Raw genomic sequence first — 20,987 nt, 5'->3', positions numbered from 1 at the left:
GCTAATTGTTAGTATTCTGTTTTTCCTGCGGGCCCGTATGAGGAAATGCAGCATCAAGCTGTGCTATTTTCTGTTCTACCCAAAACTGTTTCTGCTCATGTTTAGTGGGCATATGTCCCATAACCGCGTTCCGCATTCGTGTGCTTATTTTTGTTGCAGTCCCTTGTGGTTGATTGGCTTGAGAGACCCTTGTAACTTAAATTGTAAGTGGCCGCGTTACGAACTGTGTAAGGTTTCTGTACAGTTTTACTCATCGTAAAGTGTACGCAAGTCTTCTGCTGGAAATGTATCAATCTCTGGATGTAGGGTGTAAGCAGCTAGGACCGGCCAGGTCTCTCCTTCTCTGCTGAGCAAACCAAGTTTCCTGTTTTCCTTGGTGTGGGGGAGGGTGCCTTTAAACCAGTTAATATGTTCTTTTTAATTTAACGGGACTTGTATGTCCTCGTATGAAGAGTGTTCTTCAGGTGTGTCATCCGGAATATAAGTATAAAACAAATGTGTGCCTGCATCTGCATGTGGGAATTTGATCCAAGATTAGAATACCTCTGTCCTGAATGCCTTGTGCGCCTTCATCACGAAGGTAACCGTACCACCTATTGATGGGAGGCCATAATCTACTAATTTCATAGTAAGTGCATGTCTGCAATTGTTAGACGTTATGGGAGTATGTATTAAGAAAAAGAGAAGGTTTTGCACAATGTGGGGAACTATAATCCTTTAAGCTTGAACACACCTATAGCCAATACACAGGATATACCTACTTAGCTGCAGCGTATTTTCCCTTCCCACTCCAGACGTCACTGGTTAAATATGAGTAGGGGTCTCTGAGAAAGCACGCCTCAACTACTTGGATTAGTAGTTTCTAAAATACATAGTATCTAAGCATTTAGACCACTTAAACTAAGTGATTAGTGTAGTTAGACCAGCTAGCTCACAGTACCACCATAAACCCCTTAACCTTACCAAGGAACGAATAGTTTCTGGCTACTATCGACCATGACAATCCTTGATCCTTCAGGGATCGTGGAAACAGTACAGTACAGTACTTTTCGCTCAGTCAATTGTGCTCACTTAGTCTCAGAGAGATACACAAAATAAACGATGGGGCTGTTTTGAATAGGCTTTTATTGAACTAGTGTCATTCTAGTATAAAACATGTTTGCTGTGACAATCATTGGACAGAAACCGATGTATAAGATCACAAGCTCCAACAGTGTAAATAAAAGGTATGTCTACCATGGTGCTAAAACAGTGAATATGTGCATCCATATATATACATGATTGCACGTTGCAAACCCTACCTAAGTGTACTAGCATATTTGTAGGTGTAAAACCAAGAATCCCCTAGGATTACCTGATGGTAGAGAATGAAGGACCCCATCTTGATCTCGAATTGGACACCCTGTGAGGGATGTCGGACCTCTGTGTGTTGGAGCTTCTGCGTGCAGGGACCTCGGCATCTTGTGTCCGAGTGGAAGCTTCTCTGCCTATCTTGTCTTGTTATGGTACTTTTATACTATAACAATAGCCTCTGGGTTCCTTACACTAAGTGTGAGTATGATTATGTAAATGAGCCTAAATGAATACCTGCGATTAGGCAAAGTAGTTCTATCGCCCTAGGATGAAGATCACCATGATGTTTATACAGAGTTTGTTAATCCTGTTATGTACCATGTACAGGGACTTTTCTAAGAATCCTCATGCATGATAAATGAGGCTAGTTTCAAGTAAACGGATCAAGGAAACTAATTGACATTTATTCAGCACGTAACTGGGTAAAAGCTCAGTGTTCGAACAGTTATGCAGAGCAAGGTAGGACAAATGTAGGTAAAAGGTTGTGTAGCTACCTAGGCCTAGATTGGGGTACATAACGCACTAGAGCAGACTATCTCAGCTGCTGACACTAGGCCAGTCACGATTAGCAGTTTTCCCTGGAGATGGTACAGGATAACCTTAAGCAATGGGGAAACCCCAGGCTCAAACTTTTTGCCACGACGAAGAATGTGCAATGTCAGCACTTGTGCACATTGGAGTTTCCAAGGTAGCTCTCTGAGATGCTGTTTGTTGAGAGTGGAACTCGGGGCTCCAACATACCTTCCCACCACTGCATCTCCTTCCTGAGTTCTATAGAAGATCAGGAACTGCCGGACCCAAGTCATCCTAGTGGCACCAGATTGGGCCAGGAGACCTCCTGGCATGAGCATCTGTCCTCTGATCAAGCTGCTGCTTCAGAAGGATCTTCTATTGCAGCAGGATAAGATGCCCACCTGGGTCTGCACAATTTGCATCTCTGTGCATAAAGTGTGAGTGGCAGCAGTTGGCCTCCTTTGACCTTCTCCCCCTGAGGATGTTGATGTCCTTTTGTCTGTGAAGCACTGCTTCACAAAATCAATGTACACTGTTTGGATGGATTTGTGGATTCGTGCGCCTTCCAACATAATGACCTGTTACAGCCAAAGTAGTCTGAAGTTTTATTATTTTTTGTGTCTCAAGCCCGGCTGCAATTTGCTTTGAACACTGTAAATGGTCAACTTCTCTTTGACTTTTTTCCTTATTCAAACAACCTGTTATATTTTTTTTATGTTTTAAAACATTTGTTTCCATCAAAACCCGTTGTGATGAAAGCCTCACTGGGACTTAAACTTAGCCCTCACTTTCTTAATTACACCCATTTTGAGCTGCTGCACAGTGTCCGTTTAAGAAGCTTGACGTTTAAGAAGGTCTTTGATTGCCATAACATCGGCTAGACATGTGAGTGCGATTCTGGCTATTTCTGTCAGTCCACCATATGCCACCTTCTTCACAGATGTTGTTTTTTTGAGGACCCAAGTTTCTTTTGTATTGAAAGTGGTAACCAGCTTTCTTTTTGGGCAGACTATCACCCTTCTGGCATTTTTTGCTTTACCTCATCACTTTAAGGGGGAAGAAAAATTCCATTGTGTGCACCCCAAAAGTGCTTTAAGTTTCTATGTCGAAGGTTCTATGGCGCATTGAGTGAACAATCTGCTCTTTTTGGGCCATTGAAGGGCAAAGCAGTGTAAAAGTAGACCATCTCGCAATGGATTGACTGAGCCGAAAGATCTGCTATCTGCATGTGGAAAAAATAGCTCTCAGAAGGCTTGCATACTCATTCCACCAGGACCAAATCTGCTACCACTGCGTTGGCATGGTACACATTATAGAGCGCTACAGTCTTGACATCAGGTCTGTTGACTGGGTTATTTTGCCTGCTCGGTCCAGCAGGACTTTTTGGTCTGAGCCAGTTCTTGGACCCATAAAATGGGGAGATATTGCTATGGTATCTATTCACAAGGTAGGGAATCGGCAGTTAGAAGTGGCCTTGAGAAGAAAAAATTACTTGCCTTTGGTAACAATCTTTCTCTTGGATACTGTCTAACCGCCCATTCCTCACTGATCAGTCTTCCTCCCTGTTTTGTAAACTGGACTATTTTCCATACAAAAATTACTAAATTTTGAGATCTGGTTATGCCAGTCTGCACATGGGCCCTTTGTCTGAAGGCATGGACAGCCGTGTGAAAAACCTGATGTCTACGCACGTGGGTGGTGCTTGTATGTGGCTCTGTTACCAGTTCAAAGTTTCTAGATGCAATCTGACTCCTGAGGAATATTCCCAAGGTGAGGGACCTGCGGTTAAATAGGGTATTCAACAGAAAGATTGCTACGGAAGGTGAGTAGGGAAAAAATCTAACTTGGCCTCGAATTAGTTGAAATGTAATCCTGCACGGTGGCTTTGGATTTCCTGACCCGTCTCTGTACCAGAAAGCTTTCTATTTGTGTCATTTTTCTCAGTGGTTGTCCACTGAAGAGGGTAAAAAAGAACCCTGTTAAATTACCGTAGACGGCCAAACTTTCTCCTTTCATAGTATCGCATTCTATTTCAATGACAAAAAAAATGGAAATCCACTCTTATTTAGAGTTCTTATTAATTGATGGAGGAAAGTTGTGGGATAGATACGTTTGAATACTTTGTTTTCAGACATTTTTATGCTGTAGCTCTTTTATGAGGCACAATGGGAACACACTTCACATCGTAGGTGACTACAGCCATGTATGCAATTATTGAAATGTATGTTGCTGTGGTTTTTGTTTTATTAACTTGTATAGACATTTAATTTTCCACCTAAGGGTTGTATATACAGTAATCTGATTTACTAGCTTAATATTATGGTGCAAACCCACTTCAAGAAAACCATTCAGTCTGATTCTAAATTTTCGAATTGTCCGGTTGACGTGTGGGTAGTTTTGAGATTACATTTTAAGATCCGTTCTATATACAGACTTTATATTTTGGACTTACTGCAGTCTATAGTATAGTTCCTATAGTCCCAATAGGCTCTGCTCATTGGAATAATATATTCAGCAGTGTAGACGTAGGACTGAGGTTAACTAGGTCTCTACTGACTATATTAGACTTAAGTTTTTGCCAGCTAGCTCAGAGGTCACTAGAAACTTTCTCGAATAAGCGAGGAGGAGTTTAACCTCCCTGGATAGACAAGAAGGGATTTAGTTTCTGACAACCATAAAACATGACAACTTTGCTCTCCGTGATTAAGAGTATATCTCTAGAGTCGTGTGAAAACAAAAGACAGCTATTTCACTCAGTCAAAGGTGCATACTTAGTTTCACCAGATTGCAGAGAAAAGAGAGACGGGCGTTTTCAATAAAAGGTATTATTTATTGAGCAGTCTCCTTCCTCATGCAAGAGAAATGAATTGCTACAATTTCAATACTTATAGTAAAGTAAAGTGCGTACAGTAAAAGCAGGATTATAAAATAATACTGTAAAAGCATGGATATGGTTTCTTAGCCATATGATACTTTAAAATAGATAAAATATATACATACATTGACTAATCATACTCAACTGGTGCTTCTAAATACGTCTACCCCGGTGTACCTGACCTAAGCCTAATACGTGGGAAGGAGTAAGTAAGTAGCAGTTTAGGTTAAGTTTGTTTTGCCAAGAATCTGACTCAAGAATTCTCTGTAAGGGTTTAGTCAGCTCAGTACCTGGGTAATAGAAGGCAGGAGGTCTGGTATCTCTCTCTCAGGACTCTATATCCCAGTCACCCGCAAGGGTAGGCTGGAAACGCCGGAGCTGGATTTTCTCGGCAGGAGAAAAGACAGCGTCTTTCTCAGCGCGTCAAAAGGGAGGGGCAGCGTCCGTGGGCTAAACATCAGCTGGGCTCTCGGGCAAGTAGATAGCTGCTCCAGAATCACCACCGCGTGTTTGCTTAACCCCTTCGACGCTCATGACGAGCTGGGCTCGTCATGGCGTAGCCTCCTCGCACGCTCATGACGAGCCCAGCTCGTCACGTAAAGTGCGCTTTCGCAAAACCCAGCGTACGGGCGGAATTCCGCCCGCACGCATGCGGTTAAGGCAGCGTTGGTATATTTATACCTGAAAGGTGCCTGGGTTTGACGTAAGGTTGGACATAAGACGTCAATAAAGATGTCACTAAGAACTGGCCGTTCTTACAGTGCTTTGCTGGAGTTCTAGAACGAAATCAAAACAATAGCAAGGGGGATTTCCCAGGTTGCTGGAGGCTTGGTTTTGTTTAGAGAACTCGGTGTGCTTACTAGGGGGCCGGAGAAGTAGCCTTGCTTAATGTGACAGCATGTGCTACGACTGAATTATGGATATGATTATTATGCCGTTGTATGGATATTATTGATTATAGCCGACAAGGGCATAAAATAGGAATATCGATTCAGGTTTCCTAGATAACACACTACACCCACTCCACGAATTAATGTCCATCATTACTAAACTTAAGCAATAGTAAACATAAAAGGTGCACGTGTATACCAACCCACCCCAAAATACATTTTTGTATTTGAAATGATGTATGCGAAATACATGAAAATGATTATAGGTACTGTACGCGTTTCAAGCAGTGTAATCATTCATTAAAAAGGATGCATATATATATCGGCATGAATGATTTGCGAAATTTACACATGAAATGGCTCTTAATACAGAAAAAAGGTTCGAGACCATTCCATCACATCTAAATACAGTTATTGTAAATGTGCTAGACGTGATATATTGTCTTTAGAGGTCCTAAAATAGAAGCTCTGTTCTCTAAGAATAGTTCTACTTCAAGCAGAGTACTTGTGCCAAGAAAAAGGTAAATATTTTGGAATCGGGAAAAAATAATTTCGCTTTCAGGGGAGAGAGAAAAAAAATATAGTTCCAAATATGTTCAGTAGCTTTTGTTTATCAAAGCCGAAGGCCGAATTCAGAGTTCATGGAACGCTGTGTACTAGTTTGCTTGAACGTTATTCTTTTTGTTCAGGGGAGAACATCATTTCAGACAGACTTTCAAAAAAGCAGTTTACCGCTTCAGGTGAAAGTTCGACCAAGTTGGAAAATGCCGCAACTGTGCAGTCGTGAGAATGATTGCTATCATCGATGTATTGATCAGCATTGCTCACAGAAGGTCGTACCTGGTTGATGCTGCTCTCATCTTGCACTTCACTACCCTTTAATCGCAGTGGTGAAGTTTCCACGAATGCCGTCATCAGGATAGGTAACCGCTGGGGACAACACGATGCATGAGCCGTTACAGGACTTAGCAAAGTATCTGTATCCAATGGTACTTCTGATTGTAGTGCGAGACAGACGTCTAACAAGCACTCTTCTCCGCACAGCATACATCTTAACACAGGTAAGATACAATTCTGCCAGATGGGTCTGAATGAAAGAAACCAGGTCATATTCAGATCTCTTAGCCGGGCTAATCCAAGGACTTTAGTTATGCAGTCCCGATAGCGTATAGCTAGGATCGTTTCTTCCATTGTTGCTGGAGTCTTGTCTGTGACATGGCTTGCCATAACGAAGCAGGAGAATCAAAAATAAAATGCCTGCTACGAGTCCCAACAGCAGTGGAAGGCCGCCAAAGACCGAACGGACAAAATTAGGAAAGATGCCCAGGACAGTTTTGAAGGGTGTTAACAGTCCCGAAAAAATTGTCTTAAATACATGTGGGATACCATTCGTATCGGACATGTTTAGGATTTGGCTTTGCATTTCCGCAAAATATAAGGGGCAATTTGTTGATAAAAGTTTATGTATCTCTGCCGTTGTCCTTGCAACTTGAAGATCATACGTTTCTTTTGATGACGTCAAGGGCACAGTCGTCTGTAGAAGAACAGACTTCATTCTGCTTAAAGTATCAATTCGAATAGAAGAGATATTCAAAATGGGCCAAATTTTTCCCCTCCCTCTCTGGAGTGTTGTTTGGATACAATACTTGCATACAACAAGTGACCATGGAAGAAACGCTTACTAGATAAGCTTTTCCTGGCACCAAGCCACAACATCTGTGGTCCACTATTAGAATGTAGCTCCCGTTAGAAAGCCGTCTAAAAAATGGCTCTATTCGAGTTGCAGGTGTGCCATGCTGGTGGCATGAAAGGTTATTTGTAGTCCCCTCACAGGCCCCATGTAGGTTTATACCCTGACACAGAAGTATACCACTTAGTGACCTTTTACAATTATCACCACTAAGAAATACATTCTGTCCTTTTTCACTATGACGTGTGTGTGTGTAAGGTAATTTCCATGATGACTTAATGTATTCTTTACCCAACCTTTCATACTAGCCTGCTCGTATATACTCTTGGCAGTATTTAAATTGGAAAGTTGTTATTGGAATAGTTATGAATCCGTGTATTATCCATTCAATGACAGGTCGTTCTGACATTGTCAATGGTAATCTCTCAAGCTTTTCAATGCTCAGAATTGTATATTCCGCTCCTTTTTGTGCCAAGCTGATTTGTGTATCAGTAAGGTTAAAGATAGAGAATAATGACGGTGTGTTGATTAAACGCCAGGGCACGTAGCCTGAACGCAGATTTTGTAACGTCCAGCCAAGCTGTACAATAGAACGTAATTGGGACTGACCGTGTTGTAACATTAGAAAGTCCTGTTCTATTATATCAATTGCAGATGATACAATACTGTCCAGTGAATATATTCTGGAAGACAGTCATTAACCCATTGTCCACAACAGAAAGTGATTTTTCTAAATTAATACGGTCAATTTCTCGTATTTTTTCTGCTGTTTCAATTTGTGTTTCTTTCCAAGCTTTGTTGTATGCCGCATATATACTGGCCGCTATGAAACGTTTTTGACGCGGTTTGTGTGGTCCCATTATGAAATCACGCAAGTCAGCACCTTCTTTAAGTAAAGTCAAGTGTTGCTTAATTTCTGCCAGTGTGGATGTCTGCCATTCGAGGCAGAGTTTTCCTACACTGTATGTTGTAACTATCCCTGGATGTTGTCTCTGGGAGTATCTAGGGTCTGGCCTGGTCAATTTGAACCCCTGTATTTTGTTCAGGAATCTATCTTGACAGTGATTTGTGTCTTTGGGCCAGATCAACCATTTTTTCCATTCAGGAGGTGTTCTGTTTTGGTTAAAAATATGGGATACGTCTATCTCAACATCTGTAGTGCTATTACTGTCAGGTGTTGGCTTTGGAATAGACGGTTTATTTAGGTCTTTAATTTTGGCTAGGCCAAGACAGGTTGTCTGTTGAATTGTGTCATTCAAGAATATAATTTTTTCTGGGATCATGCATGCTCTAAATAATGATTCTATACCTTGGACCTGCCAATCTCTGGTACCCCAGATGGTTTTTGTTTCAATGTTATTTTTCCAAAAATCAAAACCAAATGTATTCATTTTTTCAAAAAAAATTCTGAATAGATTAATTTAGTGTTTGTCAGCATGGTTTTCATTCCTGTCCTATTTAACAGTTTGAAATAAAATGTTTCTGCATCACTTGTGTTAAACCCTGAAAAGTATGGGAATTTATCATAAAATGTTTTTTAACTGCCTTTTGGTGGAGTTGCACAATGTTCCCATTGATTATAATTAAAAACATTTCTAGGTTGAGCAGATTTATGCAAATAATGGGTGTAGCACGGTTACAACGAATTTTTTACAACGCACTACCATTACATCGCAACTTTTACCACGCAAACCATTACAACGCAATGCGCTGGGGGGCGCTCTAGGATAGGGAATGTATTTAATATACTATCCAACACCTTCCCTGCTATCCACGGGGACTGGAGTTGGAATAGTAAATTAAATAATTCACTATCCAGCGCCTAAAAGCATTATGCGTTGTAATGGACTGCGTGGTAAAAACCGCGTTGTAAAGGCATGCGTGGTAAAAGCATGCGTTGTAGTGACACCAATCCAAATAATGGTTAGCATAGTGATTGTAGCAGTACATCTGTTCATAATTTGATGAACCCTGTAAATAATCATGTTCTTTAAATTTTGCTGACATAACCAAATCTGACATCATATCATTAATACTTTCAAAGTCCCAATCATCAGAGAATCTGCTCGGTTTTACAAAGTCACTTAATGAAACCTTGAATTGATGTGGATACTTCAAGAGCTTGACCGGGCCATACATTTTGTAATCTGTTTTGTCCCCACCGGGTATTGGATTTGCTGTGAAATTTCCTGATGATAGTTCTCTTTTCTCGATGTGGGATGACTTGTGTGGCTTTAGGACCAAGTTGATGTTCTGACTTGCTGTGTCCATTGTACTATATTTTCCCTCAATGAAATGTCCCAAGCACAGTACCATGATGAGCCAAAGCAGGAGGAAAAGTCCTGCAAAACATTATAAGATCTGGAAGAAATGGGCTGACTACAGAGGCCTTCTGCTGGACCCCCCGGAGCCTCGGGTTGCCGACGCGGACCGCGTCTGAACTGGCTTAGGGCGACGTGGCTCACATGCAGCGTCTACGATTGCTAAGCTCCTCTAGATGGACAATACAGACACCGTGGGGGGTGGGGGGGAGGGATCCGGGTGGGTTAGTGGTGGGTGGGTACTGGGGAAATATTAGCTGGTTGTATTTGATTATGCTGATTTTGCTATGCCCACTGCCTCTCTGCTACTAGGGGAGCGGTGGATTATTTCAATTGTGCTGTCAACTGCCAAACCTAATAAAATTTGTTTTGAAAAAAAAAAAGCAGGAGGAAAAGTACACCTAGTACAAACCAAAATTCAATCCATGGAGAAATCAGATAGGTGTCTTTGAGTTGATGAAAGAGTTCTTTTGCTTTGTCTTTAAAAGTCTTTGTAGTTGGCTGTTCTTCAGGTTCGCTTGGATCCTCCGAAAAGTCATCGAAATTGATGAAGTAGCCTGATGTAGTTCTGTCAATTGTTGGAATTGCTTCCGGATTTTTATTTGCTTTTGGAATTTTCTTTGTTTCATTAGCATAGTCTGAGGCTACATCGTTGTAGACAGGTGTTTCTTGACGAGCTGTTGCAATTTGGGTTTTAAGAGGCATAAGTTCCATGGCTTTGTTGCATAGTCCTTGTTGATTCACTGTAGGTTTATCAAATGTGATTAGTCTCTCAGTTTGAACCTCTTGTATTGTAGCAAACTTTGGCGTTCTGCTATTTCTTGGGAGTCCACTTGGCCTACTACTTATTATTGGCCACATGATTGTGGTTTAACCAGGTCGATGGATACAACTCGGTTCTCCTTTTTACCAGCAAGGGGTGGTAGTACAACTGATCTTGTTCCGTTGACAGGTACTGCTTTTCTGTAAGATAGCCCAAATTCCTTCTTCACCGCGATTTTCTCTCTGACCAGATCCCCAATCTTTGGAATCCAGACAGGCCTTGCTGGGACAGGTGGTTTCTCTTCAGTGGCTGTTGGCTGCTGTTTTAACTTTGTTGCTCAGGTCTTTTCTTGTTTCATTTAAGTCCTGTAAAATAGCCAAACTATCTTTGATATCAAAGCATTTTCCTTCTACCACTGAAGTCTGAGTATCAAGGTCCTGGATATGCATTCTAGTCCCGAACAATAGTTCGTACGGACTGAAACCTTTTAGAGAATTTCTTGGCAGATTGTTAAAGACTACGTTGGACACTTGTTAAATGTTTGACCCACCCATCCCCCGAACCTAATACCTTTGCCGTTATAGATTGCTTTATGTCTCGGTTTTTTCTTTCCACAATCCCGTTTCCCTCAGGATGGAAGGGACAAGAATACCGCAATGCAATGCCCATGCTGGTCATGGCCTCTTTATAAGCTCGAGAGCTAAAAGCGGGACCCTGGTCAGAATGTAGCATGCCAATTGCGTATGTGCCGATATAGACTCGCGAATCTTTTATAACAGTTCTGGCGTCAGCCGAGAGCTGGGGTCTACATTTTAAGTGAATCTAGTCTTAAATGATATACAATGGGACGCATTTTTCCTGTTTGATCATGCGTATAGATCGCCTTATGCTTTCTATCAGGGGTCTCGGCACTACTGTGGCTGGTTCGCCACTGCGATCTCTGTTGCAATCTGGGCAGCTCATTACAAAGTTGTGATGTTGCAGGCTCATTCCTGGCCACCAGTATATCGATCGCAATTCGTTCAGAGATTTCTTAATCTTATGGTGTCTTAGACCCTCACCCATGTGTGCTTCTGCTATTAACAAGACTCTCCTGTTCGTGTTTGGAATTACCCTATCCCCCACTCCAGGGATTTGAGCAAAAGGAACGGAGTTTGCATCGATTATGTATGTATAATTGAGTGGATAGTTCACAGGTAATGCTGCACAGTCGCCTTTTTGAAGACTTTTTTACCGCCAGCATGGTTTCCCCGTCTATGTATTTTTCTGCACACTTTTTTGTGGCTACGGAAGCCGGTTTAGTTGCTTCCGCTGTGGCTGTCTCAGCCAATAAATTCCCTGTAACGTGAACGCCATCACGTTCATTTCATGACTCAGTGAATGTATCATGTGAGTCTTTTGTAGTTCTTTCTTTAACAGAACTACTTGTTCCCAAAGCGATTTTTGCTTTATTGTGGCACCTGTGTCATCCTTGTAACCATTTTGAACCCATTTCTGCAAGTCATTATTGTATGATTTAACGCAGTAATGCGAATCGCACACTATTAGTGTCGGGAATTTGCGATCTGCAATATCTAGCGCCATTTTCAAAGCTATTAGTTCCGTTTGTTGACCTGAATTGTCTTTTACAGATTGTGACATTGTTACCAGAGGTCTCAATTTACCTCCGCGCCACCGGCATTTAACAACCTCGCACGTAGCGTTATAGGCTTGTTTTCCCCAAACTGAGGGTTGTGCATATCCGTCTGTATATATTAGACAGGCGTAAAGTTGTAGGGGCAGAATGTCGATTGGCAGAGGATATTCTTTTTCATATTCTAGATTTTTTAATCTTTTCATGTTCGGGTCAAAATAGTATTTCACTTTATCTGTAGCAAGAGAATTTTCCCATTGTATCCATTTTGGATCTAATGCCACGGTAGTTAAATTGCATGGGCTTGCTATTGCCTCAAAGGCTGATTATGCTATTAAAACAGTAATCCGTCTGCCTTGGGCTCTTTCTTTTGCTACAGCTGTTTGAACCGCATGTACAATGTTTTCCGCAATACTGAATGTTTTTTCAGCATCTATGTACAAATGTGATTTGTATGCTATTGGTACCGTTTCTCCCTCATTAGAGGTTAGGTACGTGAATCCGCATCTTCCTGGGATGACTCGGATTACAAGGTTGCGTGTGTTATCGCGTGTTTGCAATTTTGTTTTTGTTAACATGTCTGTTTGCAATGATCTCAAAATTTCTGTGTGTTTTTGAGTCCAATTGATTGGTTTAAAATCTCGTTTTATTAGTTCGTAGAGAGGTTTAATCCTCTCTGCATAATTTAGAATGTAAGTTCTTCCGAAATTCAGGAAACCTAGAATTGATTGTAAGTTTTTCAGCGTTTTTGGTGCTTGGATTACAGCTCATTTCTCTAAGAAATTGTCTGCTAGGCTTTTGCCTTCACTTGATAATTCATATCCTAAAAATAGGACAGTTAGATGGGCAATTCGCGATTTTTTAAAGTTGAATTTGTAACCCTCTGCTGCGTACCCAAGTATTATGGTGTTCACTCTTTTCAAGTGAGTATCCAAGTCATCATCTGTTAGATAGATGTCATCGACATAAGATAATGCCTCATCATCATACATTTGTAGTAACTGTTACTCTTGCTGAGAATAATCCTGGGCTGTTCTTGAACCCCCTGTGGGAGTCGACAGAATTTTGCTGCGAGCCCATTATTGAGAAAGCGGTCAAATACCTGCTTTCAGGTGCTATGTTTTGACAAAAGAATCCATTAGAGATGTCTAATGTTGTTTTGTATTTTTTGCGCACGATGTTATTCATTAGTGCTGCACTGTGTGAGTTTTGTACTGCAAAAGTTTTGCAACATGAGTTAAGGTGTCTGTAGTCCAAAACTAGTCGATATGAATCGTCTGGCTTGGAGACAGGAAACAAAGGATTGTTCATTTGTGAGGTGCAAGTTTCAATCACCCCTTGGTATTCAAGTTGATCTAAGATCTCCCTGACCTGTTTTTTAGCTTCTTGCTTAATTGGGTACTGCCTCTGTGCAGTTGGTTGACATTTTAATTGGATTTTGTGAGGAGGAGAGTCCTCATCCCATCCTACATGATTTTTATATAATGCAGGAGCCTGGGCTACCGCCCACTTTCTTGCAAGTGTATATTTTTTATGAATCTGAATATGATTTGAGAAGGCAGGCATAATCATTTCTTCGCCATGAGGGCACTCCCTGACAAACTCTGGTGGCCAGTCTTTTTCAGCTAAAAGGATGTCATAGCCTTTGGAAAGGTTATCCCAAAATAGACCCCTTATTTTCTTAGTCTTGTATCCCTCTATACGTAATGTTATTTCGTATATTTTATGAGGTTTGCTAACTCTGGTATCTGCAGTTTCCACCTGAATGTATTCATTTGTGTCCACTGTCTCCAGATGACTCATCAGGATCTTGCGAGCTATGCTCACTTCTCCTGCGCTCTCTAGCATTGTCTGAGCCCACTCTCCGTTTTTCAGCTGTGTCCTCAGTATCCTCGGCATGTTTGACTATTTTAATGCTGGCTACCTTCTTTTTTGGAAATTTTAATTTTTTACTTTGATGAGCAGGTTCCTTGTCTTTGGACTTGACGTGCTCTTCCCTGTATTCTGACCGTCCTCTTCTTTCCGATTTCTGCGAGGAAGTCTGAAAAGATCGAGAGGGACGTGTATCAATATCTTGATATCTATCAGGTTTCTTCAGATTATCCCTATTTCTAAGGTTGTATCTTTTCTCAGAGGGTTCCCTCTGGGGAGACTTGTGTCCTTGGTCCGGAGATCTTTCTCTCCGCCGAGGAGACCTTCCTCTGGGCTGGAATCTTTTTTCTTTGGTAGTGGATTGTTTATTTCCATCCCAGCTCTTTTTTGGAGTGTTTAGATTATTTTTAATAAATATCTTTTCAGGATTTTCAGTTAGTTGGGGTGTTACTGGTTTCCCACCCAAACTATCTCTTCCTAGTTCTTCATAGGATTTTTCTATGATTCTGGCAAGTTCAAATGGTTGTTCTGCTATATCTGTTTCTTTCAATTTCTTGCGGATCGCTACAGATGCTGCTTCTCCTTTTATGTTGGCTAATAATATAGCCGAGACCTGCTTGAAGTCTTTTGGTAATTTCATACCCAGAGTTAAAGCAGGTTCTGGACCGTATTCATTTTGAATCTGTCTTAGCACATCTGGTATACCCGCCATGGACGGAACACCATGTGTTTTTGTGTAAATGGAAGCAAAGACTGTGCCCCAAGTGTCACAGTCCTCCACATGTGGTGCGATCCCCATTGGAAGGCAGATAGTCAGAATTCTGTGTTTCTCAGTAGGGGTAGTATCCGGAAATACTGCCTCTATTTGAGTGATTTTTTTGTGCTAACCAGAATGGAATTTGTTCCCGTTTTATGGGTACTTTACCCAGACATGATTGTATGTTCTGTGGTGTAATTTTGTTTGTGTTCCCCTGATGAGGGGTCAGCTGTGGAATGTTAATAGCTGGTTGGACTGTTGAAGTCTGCATTACATATTGGACTAATTGTCTATGTATTTTAATTAGTACTTTTAGGTGGACTAAAAGTTCTGGTATTGACATTTTTTCGATGTCTGGATGTGGTGTGTAGCTGGCTAGAACCGGCCACGTTGCTCCTGGTCTACCTAGTGGACCGAGCCTGGTGATGTGATTATTATGTTTTAGGGCACCTTAAAACCAGAGCAGGTGCTCTTGGTATTTTAATGGGATTTCCACCTCCTCGAAAGGGGTGTACTCTTCCGGAGGTTCCTCTATTTTGTAATAGTGGAATTCATGTGTGACAGCCTTTGCTGCTGGAAAGTTTATCCATGAATAGAATACCTCTGTCTGCCGATATTCATGTGCCTCAATTACGAAAATGACTGTACCACCTCTCGATGTTAGTCCATTTTCTATAAGTTTAAGAGTTATAGTTTTTCTTATGTTGACCGGAATGAGTATAGCATTCGGGTCGGTCTGCAGGAGACTATTGTCATCCTCTAGGAGTTGAGCTGCTATTCTAGCTGCCTCCCTTTCTTCTTCACTTTCCCCCATTTTACTGGCAGAAAGGTTTTTGTTTGCAGATCAAGTTTCAAGGAAACAAAGATTAGGTGCACAATATTTTGGAACACTGTATCCTTCAACGTTAAATAAACCAAAAACTATACATAGAAATCTCTTCCTACTAAATTCCAGCGGATTTTAAACCTTTTACCCACTCCAGACGTCTTTTGGAGTATTTACGGGGAAAAGGGTCTGTGTGAAAAAGCACGACTTTGTTACTCTAACGTCTTGCGTTAGATGTATCGCCTTACCAAACGTTGGGCGCCATGTAGTTTAGTTCCTATAGTCCCAATAGGCTCTGCGCATTGGAATAATATATTCAGCAGTGTAGACGTAGAACTGAGGTTAACTAGGTCTCTACTGACTATATTAGACTTAAGTTTTTGCCAGCTAGCTCAGAGGTCACTAGAAACTTTCTCGAATAAGCGAGGAGGAGTTTAACCTCCCTGGATAGACAAGAAGGGATTTAGTTTCTGACAACCATAAAACATGACAACTTTGCTCTCCCTGATTAAGAGTATATCTCTAGAGTTGTGTGAAAACAAAAGACAGCTATTTCACTCAGTCAAAGGTGTGTACTTAGTTTCACCAGATTGCAGAGAAAAGAGAGACGGGCGTTTTCAATAAAAGGTATTATTTATGTTAATGTTAATGTTATCCGATTTCTAGAGCGCATAGCTGCCCGTGAGCGTCCCAGCGCTGAACAAGTACTGATGGAGAGGGAGGGAGAGGCTCATGGGAACAGCCATGTTTTCAAGGATTTTCGAAATGCCAGAAGATTGGGTTGGGCACGGAGGTCAGGGGGGAGGGAATTCCACATCTTGGACGCATTGTAGGAAAAACGTCGGCCTCCGGATCGTGCTCGGAGGATCTTGGGTGGTTTGGTAAGGTTGGCGTTAGATGATCGAAGGGGTCTAGAGGTGGTATAGGGGGTGACCAGATTTTTGAGTATGGGGGGGGCTTTCCCATTCAGAATTTTGTGTGTGAGGCAGAGTGACTTGAACTGCACTCTTTCCATGATGGGTAGCCAGTGCAAAGGTCGCAAGGCTGGTTTGGCTGAGCAGCGGTTCCTGGTGTTGGTCAGAATCCTGGCGGCGGCATTTTGAACTACTTGAAGTTTGGTGGTGACTTTTAGAGGTGCACCCAGGTAGAGTGCATTGCCGTAGTCCAGTCTTGACAAGATGAGACCCTGTATCAAAAGTTTCCTTGATTGGAAGGGGAGTAGAGGTAGGATTTTTCGGATGGATCTCAGAAGACCAAAGCAGACTCCGGCAGTTTTTCTAGCTTGGGTTTGCATGCTGAGATTTTTGTCCAGCCATAGACCGAGGCTTTTAATCTCGGGCTTAGGGGTTGGAGGTTTACCCATGCATGGGGGCCAGAGGGAGTCTGTGAGGAGGTGGGCTTGGTTCCCCATCACCATGATCTCCGTCTTGTCGCCGTTGAGCTTTAGGTGGGATCTATCCATCCAGCTGACGATGTCCGTCAGGCAGCAGTGAAGGTCTATCTTGTTTTTTTTTTGCTGGGTGAGGGAAACCACCAGCTGCGTAAGTTAGGAGTTTTATCCCGTGTGGGGTGACTATCTGTTCCAGGGGGGACATATATACGTTGAAAAGTGTAGGGCTCAGAGAAGAGCCCTGGGGCACTCCACAACGTACAGGGGTCTCTTTGGATGAATAGTTGTCCTCTATCAACTGGAATGATCGGTCTTGCAGAAATGATTTCAGCCAGGATAAGGCGAGGCCTGAAATCCCAAGATCGCTAAGCCGCTGGGCCAGGATCTGATGGTTGACCGTGTCGAAGGCCGCGCTTAGGTCCAGGAGGATCACTGCCACTGATCCTCCTGTGTCCATGATCTTCCTGGCCTCCTCGACCACCGTCCGCATCGTGGTTTCAGTGCCCTGACCCGGTGGAAATCCTGTTTGTGAGGATTTGAGTAGTTCGTTGGTCTCGAGATAATTAGATAGCTGAGAGTTTATGAATTTTTCTGTTATCTTGCTGGTGCAAGGCAGGAGGGATATTGGCCTAAAGTTGGAAAGGTTAAGGGGGTCCAGATTTGGTTTTTTCAGCAGAGCCCTCACCTTTGCCTTCTTCCAGCTGGGGGGAACCGTTCCGTTGGTCAGAGAGGCATTGATTACGTTTACCAGTGGTTCAAGAATAGTCGGTGTTACCAATTTTAAAATTTTGACTGGAGCTGGGTCTGAAGGTGAGCCACTTTTGAGTGACTGGAGAATCGGCATCAGGGTGTCGGGGCTTATGGGGGTAAATGAGTCAAGACTCGAGTCAGGCGTTTTGGACTGTTCTGCTGATGCCAGAGGCTGATTCGTATTGGAAAGAGGCGGGGAAGTTTTTGCAAGATATGTTGAATTTTTTGGTCAAAAAAAGCGGCCAGTTTGTCACATTGGTTATTTGAGGGCTCTACAGATCCTGACGGTTCTGGTGTTTTTAGGAGTTGTTTAACGATGTGAAAAGTCTCCCTTGATGAGCAGGATGCTGAGCGAATTTTCTCTTGGAAAAAGGCAGTTTGTGCATTTTTCAAGGCTTTTTTGTACGCAAGAATCGACAGTCTGTAGTCTTTTTTGCGTTCAGGGTCGAAGTCTTTCCGCCATATTCTTTCAGCTTTTTTACAGAGTTTTTTTAAGTGGCGGGTCTCCTGTGTAAACCATGGGGCCGGGTTTTTTTACGGGAGGTGAGGTGTGTTTTTTTTGGGAGGACCTTGTTAAGAGAGTTTACGATCCAAGCGGCGAACTTTTTGTCTGCTCTTATAGGGTCTGACTCGTGGATTGGTTTGTGGAGTTCTAAGGCTTGTTTCCATTTATCAGTATCTAGTTTGGCCCAGGGACGCGTGGGAGCGACAGAGGGCTTGTTGGGAAAAGAGATGTTAGGTATTTCCCATCTGAAGGGGATGAGTAGGTGATCCGACCAGGGCAGAGGGATCGGGGCGTTGGTTTTAAGGTCATCGATGTTGCATATGATAGGGTCAAGTAGATGCCCGAGCCTGTGTGTAGGTTGCTTATTCTGGAGTTGAAGCTGAAGAGTTGCTAGGTCTGCCAGTAGTTCTGTGGCGGTAAATTGAGCAGTCTCCTTCCTCATGCAAGAGAAATGAATTGCTACAATTGCAATACTTATAGTAAAGTAAAGTGCGTACAGTAAAAGCAGGATTATAAAATAATACTGTAAAAGCATTGATATGGTTTCTTAGCCATATGATACTTTAAAATAGATAAAATATATACATACATATATACATTGACTAATCGTACTCAACTGGTGCTTCTAAATACGTCTACCCCGGTGTACCTGACCTAAGCCTAATACGTGGGAAGGAGTAAGTAAGTAGCAGTTTAGGTTAAGTTTGTTTTGCCAAGAATCTGACTCAAGAATTCTCTGTAAGGGTTTAGTCAGCTCAGTACCTGGGTAATAGAAGGCAGGAGGTCTGGTATCTCTCTCTCAGGACTCGATATCCCAGTCACCCGCAAGGGTAGGCTGGAAACGCCGGAGCTGGATTTTCTCGGCAGGAGAAAAGACAGTGTCTTTCTCAGCGCGTCAAAAGGGAGGGGCAGCGTCCGTGGGCTCTCGCATCAGCTGGGCTCTCGGGCAAGTAGATAGCTGCTCCAGACGTCAATAAAGATGTCACTAAGAACTGGCCGTTCTTACAGTGCTTTGCTGGAGGTCTAGGACGAAATCAAAACAATAGCAAGGGGGATTTCCCAGGTTGCTGGAGGCTTGGTTTTGTTTAGAGAACTCGGTGTGCTTACTAGGGGGCCGGAGAAGTAGCCTTGCTTAATGTGACAGCATGTGCTACGACTGAATTATGGATATGATTATTATGCCGTTGTATGGATATTATTGATTATAGCCGGAGAAGGGCATAAAATAGGAATATCGATTCAGGTTTCCTAGATAACACACTACAAGTCTTACTCCCAGATATGTATGGATTTTCTTCTTTATCTTTTAGGTTGTGGCTATGCCTATAGTTCCCTTCTCTGAACCAGAAGTGCCCTCGACCCTCTAAAAACACAGGTAATAGTTATGAGAAACAAGCATTTGCAATGCAATAGGTCTCACAGTTGCTAGAGTTTAAGGTATTGACATTGTAAATTACCAAGCCTTTTATCTGTTTAGATAATTAACACATAAAAGGCGTTGTCATTTACAATGCCAGTAGCTCAAATTCTTGTAAATACGAGACCTATTTAATTTCAGAGAAGCGCCTGCCATTGTCCCTGGCTGCTTGGAAAGTGAAAGCGCTTATGGTGCGCTGAATGTTGCACGAAAGTATGTCATGCCTGCAGTAGGAAAAACTCATTAAAAAAATAGTGCTTAGTGACTACATAAGACATACCGTGTAACAACAAGGAAAAGTTCTCATGGGAGGTTACACATGAAGACAAAGTGGTACTAAGGAGGGATCAACAAGCCTGTTAACGAATCAGAAACCAGTATTTATGTAGGACAGTGGCACAAACCACTGGAAAAATATGGCTGGAGAGTGGGCGGGGCTTCATGTCAATACTCCAATACAGCATGCGCTGCCCAGGCTCGACCTAAAAAGAAGAGCCAAGCAGAAGTAGTTCTTCTACTCACGGTCTAATCTTTGTATCTGCCTTTCTGTTTTGTTTTTTTTTGTCTTTTCCTTTGTACAGTATCCACGTCCTATAATGCTAGTATGGATAATTCTTTTGATAAAATAACGTGATTCCTTCTCTATTCTTTCATTTTTGTTAGCCATAAATTAATGCATTATCTGGTTTGGCACTTTAGTCTTATGTGTACAAATGCTGAATTATGACTTTGGCCTTGCTTTAAATGTTTCTCCTTCTTTCCTATTGTCAACTCCCATTTATTCTCGATGCACAATATATGTGCTATGCTGAATAGGCAAGTTTCATCTACTTTTTTTGTTTTTTTTTTGTTATCGAGCAAAGATCGATCCATACAGAAGCTTCTTTAAGTAGAACAGAAAACTGTACAGCTAGGAGACTTTTAAAAATAGCACCAGTCTGAACTGGATCACTGACTACAATGTGCAAAAATATACAATTTGAAATTCAACAGTTTTTCTTAATTCCCCTGCCATTTTATAAATATTCAAACGCATTCCACATTCATTCATTCTTTGAAGAAAAAGTGCATTAGTGCATCGGAAGTGTAAAAGAAAGAGCAATAAATTCTGTAGAACCAAGTTTAAGGCCCCTTTTACCAACTCATCTGTTTGATCTATTTCCGAGCCATTCAACATCTATAATATGTGCAAATAGGCAATTTTAAAGTGCGACCGTAATATTTGATTCTTCAACGATAATTTACATGTTCAAACACGTTCCTGGTATATTGCAGTGCCTTAAAGAGAGCGCGTTTGAGCTTCAAGAGTGCAATATAAAGTGCAAAACAAATTAGATCCAGATTAGGACCTCTTTTCAATAGCTTTACACCAGCACCTGTAGTCTATTGCCAAGTTCAAGCACATTGATTAAACATTTTAGTCCCCCCCCCA

At 41.9% G+C, this 20,987-nt stretch overlaps 1 protein-coding gene across 1 annotated transcript in view; it reads left to right on the top strand.

Moving 5' to 3' along the window:
* The window catches only part of NUDT5 (nudix hydrolase 5), a 339,854-nt gene that overhangs the window by 97,521 nt on the left and 221,346 nt on the right, over nucleotides 1-20,987 (top strand). The gene's annotated exons all lie outside the window — the stretch shown is intronic.

The sequence above is a fragment of the Lissotriton helveticus genome, chromosome 1_1, assembly GCF_964261635.1.
Source record: "Lissotriton helveticus chromosome 1_1, aLisHel1.1, whole genome shotgun sequence".
Taxonomy (NCBI): Eukaryota; Metazoa; Chordata; class Amphibia; order Caudata; family Salamandridae; genus Lissotriton; species Lissotriton helveticus.
Note: the sequence above shows the minus strand (reverse complement) of the source record. Positions and strands in the feature narration are given on the sequence as shown.